Genomic DNA, 6,879 nt, shown 5'->3' with positions numbered 1-6,879 from the left:
TTTACCGTCTGCGGTCGCATGAAAAAGCAGTGGAATCTGTATCTGAGGGTCCCGTGGAGCGCATGCATCCCTTGGAGCTTCCCTTAGGAAGGCGGAAAATGCAAATTGAGTGGTTTCCACTTTTTCAGGAAGGCCTTACCTCCTACTTCTAAATTAAAGTGACAGATCCTTGAGAAAATCTCAGAGCACGCATTTCAGCCTGTTGCGCCATTAGGCAACAAACTGAAAGTAAACGGAGACTAGTCTGAGTCGTTCCGCGCCCCGGGACCTCTCCGGGCAGCGGGCGATGGGGAGAACTTTACGGGCCCGAACAGATGGAGCCGGGACCGAGCCCCCGCCGCCGCCCGGCTCTGCAAAGGCAGAAAGTTGGAGGCTTTCTTCCCAGACTTCCGGGAGACTAGCAGCAGCTCAGGAGACTCTCGGTCTCCACCCGCCGCCCAATACTGGAGGGGGATGAGCCCCATTAGCTCCCCGCCCCCGGCCCTCCTGGCTTGGCGCCACAGCGCCCTCCCGATCAAGGCCTGCGAGCAGCGGGGATCGTCCGCCCCGCGGGGCGCCCCTCCTCCCCGGGACCTGGGAGCGCACTTGGGCGGCCGCGCGGAGGGGCGGCGGCGTTGGGAGCCTGAGCGCACGGCTCGCCAGCCGCCCCTGCGCGTCCCTTCGCGCCGCCACGCAGCGACACCCACCTGTTTGCCCAGATTCGGCCGTTTCCAAGGAAAGACGCTTGCATGTCGCCCGAAGGGTGACCAAGCCCCACCCGGGCACACACCCTCGTCTAGATTTCATGGCTCGAGGGACAGCGGCGGGTGAAGTCCCGAGGGCCGGGCGCTCTCGCTGGGGTGCGCGTCTGCAGCCAGTACCGCATCCCGCCGGCCGCGCGCCCCGGGAAGAGGCCTCGGAACCCCTCCCCACCCTGCCCTGAGCCCTGTGCGTCCAACTACTGCGAACTTAACCTCGGGACGGCTGGGAGAGGTCCTAACTCCCTGGGATGGGTGCGCACCTGATCAGCAAACTTAACTGGACCAATAGGGTGGGGGGGCGTTAGGAGGGAGCGGAGGGCGGAGATGCTCCTCCCCCGACGCAGGAAGAAGTCCGCGCCTGGAGGACTCGCGGTTTTCGGACTTGTGATTCAGAGGACCAGTCCCAAGCACGTGGCCTGAGTGAGACTGAGATGCCAAGCTGGGACTTGGAGAGAGAAAGGGTCGACGAGGGAAGAAAAGGAAGCCTAGAGCTCAGAGGTAGAGTAAAATTTACCTCCGGCCCCAAGAAGTACCCAGGTGCGGTGCTAGACACCCTTAAAAGCAGCCGGCGCCCCCTCCCCACAAGAGAGGCCGGGGGAACGCCCGAGGTTCATAGGCTCTTGTTCAGTGGTGATAGGTGGCGGTCTCAAGATTTTCCCAAGGCCGAAGATGAAGAATGGCTGCAGATTAGAAAGTCAGCCCCCAAAGTCTTCCTCGGATAGAGGCGCACATTTTCTTAGGCCAGTGGTTCTCAAATTTGAGCGTGCACTAGGCACCGCTGGGAGGGCTGGCTACTAAACTCCTGGCTGGTCCCCCCGACCCAGAGTTTTCAGTAGAGTTAAGGTGGTGCCTGGGAATTTGCATTTCTAGTAAGTTCCTAGGTGATGCTGATCCTACTGGTCCCTGGACCGCAGGATGAGAACCACTGTCCTAAGTTATTGGTTCTCCAATTTTGCTGCACGTTGCAACCACCTGGAATAATTTAAAAACTATTTATGTCCGGGTCCTACCCTGGGAAGTTCTGATTCAACTGATCTGGGTGCCACGTGGGCATCAGAAGTTTAAAAGTCTTTAGGTAATTCTAACAGACAGTGAAGTTTGAATACCTAAGTTCTCTATTGCTCCGGACAACCTTTGTCGGGGGAGAGGGGATGGGACCTTCTTCTATCTTGCTCTTGACGATTTTGCTGCCTTTGGAAGCAGCTCCCACGTCTTTGAAAAGGAAAATCCTTCACCTTATGGATGTTTTGCCAGTGTCACCAACACGATGTTGAATGTCTGCTTTCACCAACCAACCATACAGGAATTAGGAAGGATGAAGCAGTTACGCCCAAGACCTTAAAAAAAAAAAAAAACTCACAAATGATAATTTAACATCGACAATCCTGCCTGCATTGTACGGAAGCCCCTTCAACCACCCAGGCCCAGGGGATCCCATTAGGAGCCAAAGTGATCTCTTAGTGTTAGTCGTTGCAGACTTTTCAGGCTGGACCTATGGAGAAGAGCCCCAGATCCAGGCTGGATCACAGGCACTGCATCCAAACGCGCCAAACACTGACCTCCTACCTTAATATTGGCTGCAAAGGAAATCTTGCTTGCCCTTGGCTCGAAGAGGGGGCTCGAGGGGGCGAAGTATCGGTTGTCCAGGATCCGCTTGTGCAAACTCAAACTCTGGTTATGTTAAGTGATGAATTCCTAATACCAAGACTAGAAAAGCCTTCACCACAGCTGTCTGAAGGGAAATGCTAGGCAGGGCTGAGGGTGGGAAAGCTTGTTGTCTTCACCCTTTGGAAAGGCGAGAGGAGAGACAGAGGGCCCGGGACCTCAGAGGACCCCCCCCCTGGGGGGGCGCACCCCACTGTGAATGGGTTTGGCTGCCCGAAGGTTTCTCATCTCTTTCTAGACCATCCAGGAGAGGCATGGAGGTGATAATCCAAGAGCGTGAGTTCTCGCAGGGATTATAATTTCTCAAGACTTCCACCTTTCCTGGTTATTTGGTGGGTCCTTAACTCTAATATCCTGCGGTATCCTTAACCCCCCCCGCCCCCCATCGAGGAGCAAGTGCAGGGTGGGGGAGGGGGTTAAGAAGCCCCTTTCCATTCCTGAGGATTATTCTTTGGGCCTCGCAGTACCCCCGTGAGAGAGAGAGATACAAAGGGACCTCCAGGATTTCAAGAATCCACTCTTTTCCCTCTCTGTCCACCTGCGGGTCAGGGGGCGCTTCCAGAGTCTTTGAAGACACTAGAGGAGTAGACATTGGAGTGGAGGAGCTGCAGATGAGCAGATTCCAAAGAGCGAAGAGAGCGATTCTGCGCTTTGCCGGACCCAGTCCCAGCCTGGGCTCCCCTGTCTACTCTGTTTCCTCCGCCTGGAGGGACAAGGTGTGTCAAGCAATTTTCCCTGTTAGGGAGTTGGGAGAGCTACACTTTCCTACCCCCCCCCGCCCCGCATCTCGCCTTTCCCCTCCCCTTGCGCGCACAGACACACACACACACACACACACACACACGAGTCTGCGTGCGCTTCTTCGCTAAGGTTTCCCTTCGGGGCAGATTACTTTATGACAGGGTGTGATAAGTGGTGATTTTGTTCCTCTTTTGATGACAGGATTGCTTTGTAAACAGAAGCGCAAACTCGTTCCGATAGTGGTTCCGCACCAGTGCGCGGCGGCCGCCCTGGCACAGCAGGCGGCGGAGGCTGCGGCTGCACCTGTCGCCTGGGACCGGGAGGGCCCCGGGCCGCGCGTGGAGGGGGCGCGCCGAGCGCGGTCGCGATCCTCGGGCCTCCAGGGCATTCCTAGGTCTCGGCTTCTGGGCCTCGGGGCTTTGCTGCACACCCAGGCCTCTGTACCCATTGCTCCAAGGGCTCCCAGCTGAAAGCGCGTGCCTGGAGGTGCCGAGTGGGCGCACATCAGGGTCCGCCCTCTGCCCTCTCCCCCTGCGCCTCTGGTAGGAGGTTTGGCTGCTTCTGTGGTTCCTGGTAACCTTATCTTTTGCCATAAGCCAACTGGAGAGTTGGGCGGACTTTCCTGAGCTGGAGGGAGGGATTGCTCAAAAGGTGAAGAAGGCCTCGTCAGGTCCTGGCGCGGCAGGACGCTGCTCAGTTCGCCTGATCCTTTTCCCTTGAGTGGTCCAGCCTTCTCCGTCCCCGCTCTGAGCCTGGGTGTCGGTTTATGCTGGGAAGGGCCCAGGAGTGACCCTGCACTGACTTAGGCTCTCTCAGGCCCGGTGGCATGGCAGGTGAGCCTCTGCAGGGGAAGAGGTTGGAGGCGCAGTGAACGGTCTCTCATTCTTTCCCAGTGATCCCACCTCGTCTAAGGGCAAGGCGAAGCTGGCGCCACCGCACGAGGGAATTTCTGACTTAACCCCGTTGCTTGGGTCTAGATTTCCAAATGCCCCGAGGAGCCTCCGATGGGGGCTCCCGGTGGGGTGGGGTGGTGGTGGGGGATTGGCACCTGATGGTGAATGAAAAGGTAGGAAGATTCCTAGAGATTCTGGGGTGGAGCGAATGCAGAGAAAAATTATCCCGGGTGCAACTTTGGGGGTGATAGAGCTGGGAGGGAGGGTTACAGAACGGATAGAAATAGATTCCACTCACTTTTCCCAGGACACCAGAACCCTCAGAGAGCCTGAGCTCAGCATTGCCTCAAGCTGGGAGCTCCCCGAAATCTGACGCCAGTTCAGCCCTCTCCTTCCCGAAGCTCAGGGAGGGGCACAGAACTCTGAGGTTGTGCCGAGAGTCCCAGGACCGGACGGCAATGGAGCCTGCATTGTGTTGGCTGCTCAGAGAGGGGGAGGGGACTTCTTGTTGCTGTCCCTTCCCTAAGTGCCCCAGAGGCAGGGAGGGAGTGGGAGAGAGAGAGAGAGAGAGAGAGAGAGAGAGAGAGAGAGAGAGAGAGAGAGAGAGAGAGAGAGAGAGAGGGAGAGAGAGAGAGGGAGAGGGAGAGAGATGAGGTTTTCTGATTTGAAAGAGGCCCAGAAGCCACAGTTCTGGGGACAGCTTGGGTGCTGCAATGACGCCCAAGCACTGTTAGTGGCCATGGGCCTGCCCCGTCACAGGGCACAGCTGGCTCTCTAGGATGACTGGCTGGAGCCTGGGAGCTGGATGAAGCTGGCAAGTGTCCTCCCGCCTTGCCCCCCCTCCCAACCCCCACCAAGGCTCCCTCCCCCAGGCCGCAGAACCAGGCTGGTCGGGAGCTAGGGAGGGGATGTGGTAGGGAAAGGCCCTGAGGGATGAAGCAGGTGCTTGGGGAGCAAGGGGGAAGCGGCACACTTGGGGAGACGAGGGTTCCAAGAGGGAGTTGCAGAGGTGCCTCGGACCACAGTGTCCAACTGTGGGCGTGCCTAAGGAAGGAGCAGAGGAGTTGACACCAACTCGAATTGAACCAGTCTTGGGTGCTGTGAGGGTGGGGACTGGGGTGGGGTGGGATGTCCTTGACCAGGCTCCGCTGCTTTGCGCACATTCTTCTGGTGAATTCTCAAAAAGCAAATTACCCATTTCACAGATGAGTAAAGTGATATTCAGACAAGTTCAGTAACTGGCCCCAGATCTTCAGCCAGTAAATATAAATGACTAAACTGAGTTTGGACCCCAAGAGGTTGTCCTCCAGGGCTTAATTCTAGCTCCCAGCTTCTCCCGGATTTCTCGAGTCCCTCCCCCTTTCTCTCCCCTGCCCCCAACCTGGGTTCCTGCCCCAAGGATCTGAGGGGACACACGCCCACGGCCTGGGCTGCCTCTCTTCCAAATAGACCTGTGATTGGCTTCAGACTTTAGCATGCTAGCAGCTTTGCCTCTCCTCCCACCACCTTACCCCCCAAGTACCCAAGTTGGGGGTGGCACTCTTCTCACCCCACCCTGGCCCTAGTGCCTGCCCACCAGTCCTTCCTGGGCTCGGCCTGGTCCAGCCAGCTGGGTCCTAGGTCCCTCCGTCTCTTCCAGCCACGGTGCGGTAGAAGCTAGGTCGGCCCCTGGGGCCTGCAATCTTGCTCTTTTTTTTGTTGTTTGTTTTTTTAAAGAGAGCACAGCACCCCCCACCGGAATCGGACACAGCTGCAGGCGCGTTCTCTGCGTGTGTCCTGCACGTTGAAGAATTCAGTTTTCATCAAACTATTTCCACAGTCTGGAAAAAGCCGGAGAAGTTACATATAGATGCTTCTGGGTTAAAAAAAAAAAAAAAAGCCATGATTTAAGTTATTCAAAATTCGCAAGGAAAAAAAAAAATCCCACGTACAAACAAAACCCCAACTCGTTGAGCAAGGTTCTAAGGCAGGTCTAAGAAAGTTGAAATCAACCAGAGACCCGGCACCGGGATGAAAGTCCCACAGCCCAGGGATGATTAATATGCCTGGGTGACATGAGGACTCCTCAGAAAGACACCACCACACCACCCTGGGGAATGCCAGGAGGAGCAAGGCCGTTTGGACCGGCCGCCTGGCGTAGAGGCGCTTGGGCAGGCGGGATTAGATGGGGAAGGTTTAGTGTGGGGACAAGTCTTCACTCCTTAGCACGGAGCTGACCTTTTGCACACACTTGCCTGACATGTCAGAGAATCTGCCTTGAAACCGGTTCTTTGTTCCTCTTTGCTGTCCCTACCACAGTGGCCCAGGAAAGTAACTGGGCTGTTCCAGGAGTCCCAGGCCCAAGTCCTGGACTGGTGGCTGCGGGCTTGGGGCCGCCACTACTTTGGGACCAGCACAGTCGGAAGCTAAGCTCCTTATCCTCGCCTCCCTCCGGATCAGGTGTGGTTCCTATGCAGGTGAGCTCGTAGGGAGCCCCAAATCTTGTGGCTTCTTTTAAAGCGCCCTTCTAATTAGCAGCAGCGGTGAAATCACTTGGGTGATTTTATCTGTCATGGGAAAGCAAACCCCAGCCCAAACCTCGCTTGCCCATCCCAGAATCACCAGCACCCCCATTCTCCCTTTAAAAAGTTTTAGCGGGAAAGATAAAGAGCCAGGAAACCCCAGAGGAGTGGGGGAGGGGCGGGGGATCGTGAAAGTGACAAGAGAGGGTGGACTTTAAACCCAAGAGTAAGTGTATGAGTGTGCAAGTGTGTGCGCGCGCGTGTGTTCGACTCTCTGCGGTGGAAGGAGACTAAATCTGAAAGCCAGAAATGAAACAGAATCGTGACCCTCTTCACCTA

Source organism: Phacochoerus africanus, chromosome 9, assembly GCF_016906955.1.
Source record: "Phacochoerus africanus isolate WHEZ1 chromosome 9, ROS_Pafr_v1, whole genome shotgun sequence".
Lineage (NCBI taxonomy): Eukaryota > Metazoa > Chordata > Mammalia > Artiodactyla > Suidae > Phacochoerus > Phacochoerus africanus.
This window is presented reverse-complemented; position numbering follows the sequence as displayed.